Source organism: Hemiscyllium ocellatum, chromosome 9, assembly GCF_020745735.1.
Source record: "Hemiscyllium ocellatum isolate sHemOce1 chromosome 9, sHemOce1.pat.X.cur, whole genome shotgun sequence".
In the NCBI taxonomy this organism is placed as follows: Eukaryota; Metazoa; Chordata; class Chondrichthyes; order Orectolobiformes; family Hemiscylliidae; genus Hemiscyllium; species Hemiscyllium ocellatum.
The window spans coordinates 89,258,836-89,272,669 of NC_083409.1; the positions used below are offsets into that span (position 1 = coordinate 89,258,836).

A 13,834-nucleotide genomic window follows, 5' to 3' on the forward strand; every position below is an offset into this window, starting at 1 on the left:
ACCTATGCCTTCTAGTTCTGGACTCCCCGATCCCAGGGAAAAGACTTTGTCTATTTATTCTATCCATGCCCCTCATAATTTTGTAAACCTCTATAAGGTCACCCCTCAGCCTCCGACGCTCCAGGGAAAACAGCCCCAGCCTGTTCATCCTTTCCCTTTAGCTCAGATCCTCCAACCCTGGCAACATCCTTGTAAATCTTTTCTGAACCCTTTCAAGTTTCACAACATCTTTCCGATAGGAAGGAGACCAGAATTGCATGCAATATTCCAACAGTGGTCTAACCAATGTCCTATACAGCCACAACATGACCTCCCAACTCATGTACTCAATACTCTGACCAATAAAGGAAAGTATACCAAACACCTTATTCACTATCCTATCTACCTGCGACTCCACTTTCAAGGAGCTATGAACCTGCACTCCAAGGTCTCTTTGTTCAGCAACACTCCCTAGGACCTTGCCATTAAGTGTGTAAGTCCTGCTAAGATTTGCTTTCCCAAAATGCAGCACCTCGCATTTATCTGAACTAAACTCCATCTGCCACTTCTCAGTGCATTGGCCCATCTGGTCCAAATCCTGTTGTAATCTGAGGTAACCCTCTTTGCTGTCCACTACACCTCCAATTTTGGCATCATCTGCAAACTTACTAACTATATCTCTTAAGCTCGTATCCAAATCATTTATGTAAATGACAAATGTAGAGGGCCCAGCACCTATCCTTGAGGCACTCCACTGGTCACAGGCCTCCAGTCTGAAAAACAACCCTCCACCACCACCCTCTGTCTTCTACCATTAACCCAGTTCTGTATCCAAATGGCTAGTTCTCCCTGTATTCCATGAGATCTAACCTTGCTTATCAGTCTCCCATGGGGAACCTTGTCGAGCACCTTACTGAAGTCCATATAGATCACATCTACTGCTCTGCCCTCATCAATCTTCTTTGTTACTTCTTCAAAAAACTTAATCAAGTTTGTGAGACATGATTTCCCATGCACAAAGCCATGTTGACTATCCCTAATCAGTCCTTGCCTTTCCAAATACATCTACATCCTGTCCCTCAGGATTCCCTCCAACAACTTGCCCACCACTGAGGTCAGGCTCACTGGTCTACAGTTCCCTGGCTTGTCTTTACCGCCGTTCTTAAATAGTGGCACCACATTTGCCAACCTCCAGTCTTCCGGCACCTCACCTGTAACTATCAATGATACAAATATCTCAGCAAGAGGCCCAGCAATCAACTTTCTAGCTTCCCACAGAGTTCTCAGGTACACCTGATCAGGTCTTGGGGTTTTATCCACCTTTAACCGTTTCAAGACATCCAGCTCTTCCTCCTCTGTAATCTGGACATTTTGCATGATGCAACATTAGGGGGCACTTGGATTTGAACCAGGGACCGCTTGATCTGTAGTCAAATGCTCTACCACTGAGCTATATCCCCATTGTTATTCATCTTCATAATGATTTGCTGTATCTGCATTTTAAACATTGTGATTCATGTACCAGGACACCCAGACCCTTTTATACCACAAGTTCTGAAGTTTCATATTGTCTTTCTATTGTTCCTCAAAAGTGGACAAGTTTGCATTTAATCATTATACCCCATTTGCCAAATTCTTGCCGACTCACTTAAATTGTTCATATCCTTTTGTAGACTCTCTACCTTCTCTTGACAATATCCTTTCCTCCCTTTCTTGGTGTCATCAATAATTTTAACTACCTTACGTTTTCGCCCAAATCAGTGACATAGACTATAATTGGTTGAAGCCCTAGTGCTGATCCTGTGGCACTCCACTGGCTGCAACTTGCCAACCCAAAAAGACACATTTATCCTTACTATCGATGCTGATTTTTTTTTATACATTAAGTTTTTATTTTGTTATGTATCCTTTAAGGTGGCAATTTAACAAATGTCTTTTGGAACTCCAAGGGCAGTATATTTACAAAATATCCTTTACCTGCTTAGTTGTTTACTTCCAAAGAAATATTCTAATAAATTAGTTAATGATGATTTCCCTTTCATAAAGTCACATTGATTTTCACTGATCATGTGATGATTTTCCAAGCAATTTTGATATAATGGATTCTTTAATAATGGATTCTACAATTTCCATACTGCAGGCTTATTGACAATTGGATCTTATATAGACCAGAACAACTGGATCCTTCACCTCCCATTCCAAGTTGTTTTCTGGCCAAGAGGGGTTATCTTTAAGACTGGCACTGAGTAGAAAACACAAACTTTGGAGGTGCAGAATGCAACAGCAGAGAATGATACTTATTCTCTTGTAAGAATGCTTTTCACATCACCACTGCATTGCCTTTTATACAACAATTTGAATGGACTCCTGCATTATAGTAATTTGGTCAGTTTGCCCATTCACCCTGCAGTCAATTTTCACATCCATATAAGTAGTACGTACTTCATATCTGTTAGTCCATGTCAATCATCATACTTGCTCCATCCTGGATCCCCATTCCAGCGTGAAATATGGTCACCCCACCCCTGGTCATGACCATTGGCCTACACGAAGGTTCCACTTAATGTAATGTATGCGACTATCTCCTGGAAAGAAGTGTCCAGGTAACTCTCCTCTCTGGAATTCCCAGATGTTTGCATCTCAGACTCTTGCTCAACACCATTTGCATTTAGAAATGAAAACCGAAATCTCAGCAGGTCTGGCAGCAGCTGTGGAGAGAAATCAAAGTTAACATTTCGGGTCCAGTGACCCTTGTTCAGAACTGGTGGTACCTGGAAGAAGGTTGGTGTATATGTTGAAGATAGGATGGGGGAATGAAGGAAATGATAGGTGGAGGTAGAGCCCAAAAAGAGAGAAGAACAGTTGGACCGACAAAGGAGTGGATAACAGTCAGCATCGGAGAATACTGAGATTTTCCAGCAATTTCTATTTTTGGTTCTGATTTCCTGCATCTGCTGTTCTCTCGATTTAACACTTTCATTGAACATCCAAAGGATTGTCTGAGATCACAACACAATCCACAAACTCTCACATCTTACAGTGTTATTTCATCGTTTGTCGGCAATGTCTATTTAGCGTTGTTTATTTGTTTGATGAGTTAATTAGTTACAAAATTCTGGCAAGAAATTGAAAGTGGCCATTCCTTAGCTTTGAGGCAAAAATAGTTACTGGCTGCCGGAGACAAAATTAAAGGAACAAAATGGAATATCTCCTTAGCGCCTAATTTGCTGAGTCTGTGCACTGATCCATAAAAACTCATGTTGAAAAAACTAATTGTCATAGGCTTGCCCCCCCCTCCCCCCACCACCCAGCCCCTATAACATCAAGTGATTGCAAATTCATTGCATTTTAAGCCAATTTTCTCAGCAGTGCCACTTAAACTGAAAAATCATGGTGTTGAAGACCAAGCAGCAGTCTGATTTATGTGTTTATTCAATATGGTTGCTTCTGATGCCTCATTATCCACATTTAGTGCAAACAAGATCAATCCAAAGAGAATTCCCAGACTTATCCTCATCAATCAAGTTCGAAACCACATTTCTGAGCACTCCAGCAGGCATTAATGAAATATACATTTTTTTTTATAGTTATGATTTTTATAAACCATTTCTCAGAGTTTTTTTAAAATTCACAGTAAATAACATGGAGAGCAATTAAATGATATATCCAAAGAACAAGATGAAAATATGTCCTTAGTAAAAAAAAGCATGAGATGCAATGTGAATTTGAAGTTAGTTGCATTCACCTTTTGAATTTGTTGAGGTTGAAATGTTTTTGCTACTTTCAGAATTATAATTAAATGCCAGCAATATGTGGATAATTGAAAATGAGTGATTATCATTCATTGAAAGGCCACATAACCACATTTCACAGCGACTGCTCTCCCTCTTGATCAGTTGAGTATTTTTCCAATTATAGTTTAAGCCTTGTTAAGCAAGAGGCAGCAGCATTTCACGTTATATCAGAGAGATGGTGCCCAATGGAAATTCTCTGAACAGTTATAATAATTTATGATGTGAAAGTCTTCTCTACACAAAAGACCAACAGGTAACAATGGTTATAATTACTGAGTTTATATTACTATTTAATTTAAAATACATAGGCCCAGATATTGCAGTTAATAGTAAAAAGTTAAAAATCACACAACACCAGGTTATAGTCCAACAGGTTTATTTGGAAGCACTAGCTTTCGGAGCGCTGCTCCTTCATCAGGCGGTTCATCATCTGATGAAGGAGCAGCACTCTGAAAGCTAGTGCTTCCAAATAAACCTATTGAACTATAACCTGGTGTTGTGTGATTTTTTTTTTAACTTTGTGCACCCAGTCCAACACCAGCATCTCCAAATCAATAGTAAAAGGACAACACACGTAGCTGACCTCAAAAAAGACCTACCCTACCAAGATCTAAACATCTCTGATTTCCCCTTCCCCAACTTAATTTGAATCTGGCATTGAGTCCAAAGGAATCCCTAGGCAAACAACAACAATGACTTATCAAACAGGGTTAGCAGCAACTCATGTAGAACAGAAGAACATAGGAAGTAGGAGCTCGAACTAGGTCCTTCAAGCCTGCTCTGGTACTCAATAAGATCATGGCTATTCTTCTCGTGGACTCAGTTCCATTTACCCACATTTTCACCATATCCCTTAATTCCTTTATTTTTCAAATAAGTATCTACTTTAGCTTTGAAAGCGATTACTGAAGTAGCATCAACTACTTCCCTGGACAAGGAATTCCATAGATTAACAACCCTCTGGGTGAAGAAGTCCCTTCTTAGCTCAGTTCTAAACCTGCTTCCTCTAATCTTGAGGCCATGCTCTCCTGTCCTAGTCTCACCTAGCAGTGGAAACATCCTATCTATTACTATTTTATTGATTTCCTTCATAATTTTATATGCTTCTATAAGATCTCCCCTCATTTTTCTGAATTCCAATGAATATAATGCCAATCTACTCAGTCTCTCCTCATAAGCTAACGGCCTCAGCTCCGGAATCAACCTAGTGAACCTCCTCTGCACCCCTTCCAGTGCCAGTACATCCTTTCTTAAGTAAGGTGACTGAAACTGCATGCAGTACTCCAGGTGTGGCTTCATCAGCGCCTTGTACAGCTGTAATATTACCTCTCTGCTTTTAAACTCAACCCCTTAAGCAATGAAGGACAACATTCCATTAGCCTTCCTAATTACCTGCTGCACCTGCAGACCAATCTTCTGTGATTCATGCACAAGGACACCCAGGTCCCTCTGCAAATCAGCATGCTGCAATTTTTACCATTCAAGTAATAATCTATTTTGCTGTTACTCCTGCCAAAATGTATGACTTCACATTTACTAACATCATATTCCATCTGCCAGACCTTTGCCCACTCATTCAATGTATCTATGTTCCTCTGCAAAGTGTTACAGTCCTCTGTACACTTAGCTCTGCCACTCATCTTAGTGTCTTCGGATAATTTTGACACCGTACACATGGTTCCCATCTCCAAATCATCTATATAAATTGTAAATAACTGTGGTACCAACACCGATCCCTGAGGCACACCACCAGTCACTGATTGCCAGCCAGAATAGCACTCGTTTATCCCCAAAAATATATTATTATACACCTCTGAAGCACACGGGGCTTGAACCTAGGCTTCCTGGTCGAAGGCAGGAACATTACCACTACACCACAAGTTTACCCTTATGCTCCTTACGTAGAGGAATTATCACAGGAAGAAAAACCAAGAAGTAAACTCACTATCAAGACTTGGAAATAAACTATCATTCCTTCAGTGACACTGGGCAAAATCCTAGAATTCTGTCCCTAATGGCATTGTGGGTACATCTGCACAAAATGGCTGAAACGGTTTAAAAAAGGCAGCTCCCAAGGGCAACAAATAAACATTGGCCCAGCCAGTGATGCCCACATTTTGTCAGTGAACAAAAAAAAGTGTGTTGATGCAATATGATGTAGACAGAAAGATGAAACATCAAAAAACTCTTAAAACATGATTTTTTTTATCATAATGGAAACATTTGACATCCCACAAATATAAAATTAGTTTTCCAGGGCTAAAGAGATTGATCTTCAGTAGTTAGTTTGTCACTAGAAAACTAGTTGTACTTCTTCAGCAAGAAATAACTTCCTAAGTTTTTTTTTGATGAAGGGCTTATGCTCGAACCGTTGATTCTCCTGCTTCTCAGATGCTGCCTGACCTGCTGTGCTTTTCCAGCACCACACTCTCGACTCTAATCTCCAGCATCTGCAGTCCTCACTTTCTACAAGTTATGCCAGAGCTCTGCCAGTTCAATAATTTCTGAAGATTTCCATCTACATGAACCTGAATAATACAAAATTGCAGACGAGTTAATTATCACTTACAGTAACTTGTGCATTTCTGTGATTAATTGTCTGTTCATTACAACAACCTCCATAGAGACCCACACCTCTTAAAAATAAATTTGAAGTTCAAATTGACAGTCAAAATAATGACATGTTTCATGTGTTGAGACATTTGAAAACCAAAGGTTCCATTGAAACATTATATTTGTAGTTAACAAAAACACCACAAAATGTAATATCCCCTTTTTACTTGTACCACAGCCAAGTGACCAATTATCAGGTTTACATTACACTGTTCTTTAAGCCAACATTAAATTCTTCAAGAATCAGCCTAAAATAATTCTTTACTGCCAAAGGTTTACTTCTATTCCTTTCCATTCTTGCTCTTAGACTTTCTAACTACAGAACTGTCCCTCAACATGAGAGTACAACAGGAGATACTCCCTTTCCCAGAGAGCTTCGCAAAGTGGGGGTTGGGATCTCAAGAAGAATTGCAAACTTTGAGGTCCATTGGCCCATAAAACCATAAGATCCAGAAGCAGAAGTAGGCTATTCAGCCTATTGAGTCTGCTTTGCCATTCAATGAGATCATGGCTGATCTGATCATCGACTTGCCTGCCTTTTTTCCACAACCTTTAATTCCCTTACTGATTAAAAATCTATCTATCTCAGCCCTGCATTTACTTAATGATCCAGTCTCAAAAGCCCTCTTTGGTAAAAAAAAAATCCACAGATTCCTCTGAGAAAAGTTCTTCCTCACCCTGGTCTTAAATATGTGACCCCTTGTTCTGGTTCTTGACTCTTCCTCAGGGCAAACAACCTGTAAACATCTACCTTGTCAAATCCTAAAGGAATTACGTATGTTTCAATAGTGTTGCCTCTCATTTTTCTATATTCTACTGTGCACTCAACCGCTCTTCATAAGACAATCTTGCCGTACCAAAGATCAGCTGAAGGAACCTTTTTTGGACTGCCTCCACTGCCAGTATATCTTTTCTTAGACAAGTGACTCAAGATTGTTCACAGTATTCCAACTGTGGACCAGCTGTAATCATCCTACTTCTACATTCCATTCCCTTTGAAATAAACGTCGGCATTCTATTTGCCTTCCCTATTACCTGCTCAAATTGGATGTGAGCTTTTTGTGATTCATGGATAAGAATTTCCGAATCCCTCTGTTCTGTTACGATCTGCTGCCTTTTCCCTTTGAAATAATATTCAGCTCCTCTATCCTTCCTGCATAACCTCCCATTCTCCTGGATTATATTCCATCTGTCAAGTTTTTAACCCATATACTTAATCTGTCCATATCTCTCAGCACACTCTTTGAGTTATCATCACCATTTGCCTTCACATTTATTTTGTGTCATCCACAAACATAGTTCTAATACATTGACCATCTATGTCGAAGTCATTAATATGTATTGTAAATAATTGTGACCCCAGCACTGACACCTGTGGTGCTGGTCCTGAACTCAAAAGTAGCAGTGGACACCATAGAACTCTGGAGTAGAGTGGTGCTGGAAAAGCACAGCAATTCAGGCAGCATCCGAGGAGCAGGAAAATCGACTTTTCTGGCAAAAAGCCCTTCATCAGTATTCCTGATGAAGGGTTTTTGCCCAAAACATCGATTTCCCTGCTCCTCGGATGCTGCCTGAACTGGTGTGCTTTTCCAGCACCACTCTACTCAGGAATTTGGTTTCCAGCATCTGCAGTCATTGTTTTTACGATAGAACTGTTATAACAGTTATATCCTTGTACTAACAGGCCGCTGCTGTCAACTCCCCTCCCCATTCCAATCTTCTGTTCAAACTGGTCGCAGTTGCACATGAGTCTGTGTGGTGGTGGCTCAGTGGTTAGCACTGCTGCCTCACATCACCAGGGCCCTGAGTTCAATTCCAGCCTCAAGCCACTGTCTGTGTGGAGCTTGCAAATTCTCCCTGTATTTGTGTGAGTTTCCTCTGGGTGCTGTGGTTTCCTCCCACAATCTAAAGATGTGCAGCTTAGGTGAATTTACCTTGCTAAATTGCTCATAGTGTTCAGGATGTGTAGGTGCATTAGTCAGGGGTGCATAAAGGATAATAGGGGGATGGGTTACTCTTCAAAGAGTTGTTGAGCCAAAGGGCCTGCTTCCACACTTAAGGGATTCTAAAAAAAATCTTACAGTTCTCACTGAGGGGTTATTCACTTGTGGGATGTGGGTGTTGTTAGTTGGCCAACATTTATTGCCCATCCCTAGTTACCGGTAAGAAGGTGGTGGTGAGCTGCTTTCTTGAACTGCTGCAGTCCATGTGCTGAATGGTGACCCACAATGTCTTTTAGAGGGGAGAATTCCAGAATTTTGACCCAACGACAGTGAAGGAATGGTGTTTTATTTCCATCTTGCAACTAATGGTCTTCCCATGTATCTACTGTCCTAGTCCTTCTATATGGAAAAGGTTGTGCGTTTGGAAGGAGTTGTCTAAGGATCTTCGGTAAATTTCTGCAGCTTAAAATGCAACTGTTTGCAAAAATAACATTCTCAACACTTTTCTGGGATTTTAGAAAAGTCTATTTATGTTTGAAACATTGTCTGTAAATGTAGATACCTTGCAGCTTCCTACCCTGAGCAAAATAATCTGGGACCCCTTTAATGACTAAGAATCAAATCTCCCAGACTTATTGTAGACAAACATCAGACCTGGTCACATGACTCTTTTCAATTCACCAGAAGCTAAAGGCAAAGTACCAAAACATAACAAATGTGGTTACAGGGGGATCAGGACTGGCAGTTAAACATCCAAGGATTTTCAACTTATAGAAAAGACAGGGAGGTGGGCAGAGGGGGTGGGGTTGCCTTCTTAGTTAAGAACAAAATTAAATATATGGCACTGAATGACATCGCCTCGGATGATGTGGAGTCTGTGTGGGTGGAATTGAGGAACCACAAAGGCAAAAAAACCATAATGGCAGTTATGTACAGGCCACCTAACAGTGGTCAGGACCAGGGGCGCAACATGTACCGGGATATAGAGAAGGCATGTCAGAAAGGCAAGGTCACGGCCCCATTTGGAGTACTGTGTCCAGTGTTGGTCCCCACACCTCAGGAAGGACATATTGGCACTGGAGCGTGTCCAGCGGAGATTCACACGGATGATCCCTGGAAGGGTAGGTCTAACATACGAGGGACAGCTAAAGGATCCTGGGATTGTATTCATTGGAGTTTAGAAGATTAAGGGGAGATCTAATAGAAACTTACAAGATAATACATGGCTTGGAAAGGGTGGACGCTAGGAAATTGATTCCATTAGGCGAGGAGACTAGGACCCGTGGACACAGCCTGAGAATTAGAGGTGGTCAATTCAGAACAGAAATACGGAGACATTTCTTCATCCAGAGAGTGATGGGCCTGTGGAATTCATTGCCACAGAGTGCAGTAGAGGCCGGGATGCTAAATGTCTTCAAGGCAGAGATTGATAAATTCCTGATGTCACAAGGAATTAAGGGCTACAGGGAGAATGCGGGGAAGTGGAGTTGAAACGCCCATCAGCCATGATTGAATGGCGGAGTGGACTCGATGGGCTGAATGGTCTTACTTCCACTCCTATATCTTATGGTCTTATGGTCTGAACTTCACAATTAAGAATGACGGAAGTTCCTCATCATTTCACAAATTAATTGCAGTGAATATTGACACAAGTTATACATTTAATATAGCACAAGGCTTGGCAATTATCTTTTCAAAGATTATCTTTATGGATCAGTATGACATTATTGTCACTGTCATCTTTACAACAATAAAATCTGGACTGTAAAAATGTGCCTATGACTAGGGGATCAACTACTTAACATTATTAATTGCTGGATTCCCTAAACAATACTTTCAAAAAGCAAATACCATCCAAAAACCTGGGTTGGTATGTGACATTGGCTGTGCCCCTTCTGATTCATTGCCACTAATTATATCAGCTCTACAGCAAACTGTGGTGTAGATTTCCCACTGAAGCAGTTGGGAATGGTGTGGTGTTCATCAAACCCATTTCTCTTGCTGTTGAATACAGGTTACAACCTGACAAAGATGAACAGCCAGCATGGTCAAGGCTTTGCCTGCAGCAGATTATTTGTATCTGATGTGACAATGCTTACATTAGCTCCCATAACTAAGACCTAGATGCGTATAATACTGCATCAAATGATTCAACAGAGTCTGATGTATAAAAGATTACAGTCACAGGGGCTTTGCTTCATGTGGTCCCAATTAAGATGGAGTTTGAGACATTTATAATTTTATATCACACACGATCACACAGTGATGATATGATGAGCATGTCTCTTAAAACTACATCACATATTAACGAGGAGGCATAACACTGAATTCCCCTATTTCCACAGAGAAGATAAAATGCCAACAGATATACATGGCAGAGTAGGGCTCCTGTTCCAAGAGTTTTTAGATTCCCTACAGTGTAGAAACAGACCCTTTGGCCCAACCAGTCCACACCAACCCTCTGAAGAGCAACCCACCCAGACGCATTTCCCCCTGACTAATGCACCCAACACTATGAGCAATTTAACACGGCCAATTCATCTGACCTGCACATCATTGGATTATGGGAGGAAACCAGAGCACCTGGAGGAAACCCACACAGACACAGAGAGAATGTGCAAAGTCCACAGAGACAGTTGCCCGAGGCAGGAATCAAACATGGGACGCTGGTACTATGAGGCAGCAGTGCTAACCACTGAGCCACTGTGTGACCTCAGTAGAGATTCTGCTTCAACTGCTTTTCTTTTCTTTATTTCTATTTTCTTTGCTTTACTTACTTACTTCCTTTTACTTGCATTCCTTGTTGAGGCAACGAATCCCAGTGCAGACTCAAGTGGGCCCCAGCACCGACCTTGTTGCAGTGGTGAGTGAGCCCCTACTTACTTATCTGGGGCGAGCACAGACCTGACATCGGAATCGGCGGCTGCTACCTCGGCGAGATAGGCCCAGCAATGGAAGATGGAGCCTGAGGATCGGAGACTTCGTGGTTGGTTGGGTCTGGAGCTATAGGTGGTGAAGGGTGTTACAGCAACATTGACAAGGTAGGCTCAGCGACTCTCGACATTGGCAGTTTTGGCGCTAGCAGTGGTGAGGCAGTGACAGTGGAGAATCGGCCCAGTGGCATCATATGGTGTCTGAAGAATTGCAACCTCAACATTGATTGAGTCTGGTGGAGTGGCAAGGTGGTGGAGGAGAAATGGCAGTATGGGTGTGGTTGATGATGAGCTGGCTCAGCACTGATAGACTCTCTTTACACTTTATGCTTCTTTTGTTTCTTATTCTTAAAACTATTCAAAATGGAGTCAGATCTTGGCGACTATGGAAAAGCTTTTCACTGTTGTTTTCACTGTAAAATATGCATGACAATAAAATCAGAGATCGTAAATCAATACATGTTGTCAATTTGATAATTATATAAGCTGGCCAATGAGAGCTTACAAGATTAATAATTAAAAGGAGATTTTTCCTTCTAAAGATTGTACACTTGTCTGGAGAGATGTACATTATAAAATAAAGACCTGTGGATGCTGGACATCTGAAACAACTTAGAACAGAAATTGCTGGAGAAACTCAGCAGGCCTTGCAGCATTCGTGGACAGAAATGCAGAGTGAGCACTTCGAGTCCAACAACTAGGAAAAGGTGGGGGAAAATAAATGAGCAGATAGATGGCTATGGAGCCCAGAGTGAGAGAGAAAACATGACAGGTAGACAAAGGGAGAATTATTAGGAAACTAGGGAAGCAGAGAAGCTGTGATTAAAGAAAAGAGTCACTGGATCCAAAAGGTTAATTCTCCTTTCTCTCAATAGATACTGCCAGACCCTGCTGACTTTCTCTAGCAATTTCTGTTTTTGTTTCAGCTTTCCAGTGTCTGGAGTTCTGGGCTTTATTAAAGAAGAGGAACTATGTAGGTGATAATAGGGATTATGACTTGGTGAAAATGGGTTGGCTGTGCTGGAAGCAACCCTTTTCATGACAGGTCCAGGGTTTTGGGGATGGGTAATAGATACAAAAGGAGGTGTCATGCCCTAAAATTGTTCAATTTAATGTTGACTCCTGAAGACTTTAAGGTTCCTAAGTGCAAGATGAGGTGTAACTCTCCAAAGTAGCTACCCAGACTACATTTCACCTCCCTGGTGTAGAGGAGATTGCATTGCAAGCAGTGAATACAATAGACTAGATTAAATGAAGCCGAGGTAAATGTCTGCTTCACCTGGAAAGTGTGCCTGGAGCCTTGAAAATGAGAAGGGAGGAGTTAAATGAGCAAGTGGTACACACTCTCTGCAGTTACATAGGATGGTGTTGTAGGAGTATGAGGAGGTGTTGGGAATGGAAGAGGAATGGACCAAAGTATTCAGGAGGGAATAGTCCCTATAGAATGCTCTTTAAAAAGTGAGATTATGTGTCCAGTGATGGCATCCTGCTGGAGGTGTCAAAAATGGTGGTTATGAACCTTTGGATGCTGAGGCTGGTAGGGTGGAAAGTGAGAATGAGGGGGACCCGATTGTTGTGTGAGAGAAGAGAAGCGGTGAGGGCAGAAGTGTGGGAAATGAGTCGGATATAGTTAAGGGCCCTGTCAACCTCATGGTGGAACATCATCAGTTGAGAAAAAGATGAACATTTCTGAGGTCCCACTTTGTTCCGTGTTTCTCTTGGTTAACAATTTGGTTGCCTTGCAGCTGGTTGTTTTCATTCAACATCATGATCACAGTGAGAATGTTCTTCCTCAGTCTGACTTTGTCAATGATTGATATGTCATATCTTGGTCTGAGCTGGCTCCTGTTCCTTCACACTGTAACACTCTGATCATTAATGACTTGGCACGATTGGGGCTAAATGGATATTCTAGAAATCTTTGTTGGCATACAAGTATTTGAATTTGGATTTCTGACTCATCCTTTCTGTCCAGTGTGTAATTATGATAGTACTCTACATGCACAGTGGTCATGTATCTCTTGCATCCTCCTTTGTCTTTGAAGAAGTATGTCTGCTCCTCAGAATAGATTAATAATTGACTGTTAGGCAAGATCATTGACACTTACTGTCTGAGCAAAAGTTGTGTGAGAGATAATAATCCCTTCTTCATTGGTGTTATATGAAATGTAGCAACACAATGTGAAAATCTGGATTTGTGTTGCTTGATACTTAATGATCATTGAGTTTGTAGTATATACCATATGGTTTACTTAGTCTGTTTGAGCATAGATTGTTCTATGACAACGTGCTATGACTCACTCAGCACTTAAGCTGTATGCTTAGAAATCATCTGCTTGTGAACCACATACAGCCTGTTTGCCAGACAATATCCATTCCTGGGTAATGAACAATCTGAAGATAACAGTCATTGTGGCAACAATGGTTGCAGTCCTTGTGCTGTTAATTTATGAAACAATGGGAAATGTTGAGACATAATCTGTCACAAGTTTATAACCTTCCTCACACTTTCTGTTGCTACTTTCATCCAAGGACTGAGTGAAACATCACAGGTGGGATTGATGCATTTGGC

General features: G+C 41.3%; 1 non-coding gene across 1 annotated transcript; it reads right to left on the bottom strand.

Annotated features, from left to right (window-relative positions):
* Positions 1 to 1,367: 1,367 nt before the first annotated feature.
* On the bottom strand, positions 1,368 to 1,439 carry trnac-aca (transfer RNA cysteine (anticodon ACA)). The gene has a single exon. It is a non-coding gene; the product is annotated as a tRNA-Cys (tRNA).
* Positions 1,440 to 13,834: the final 12,395 nt, after the last annotated feature.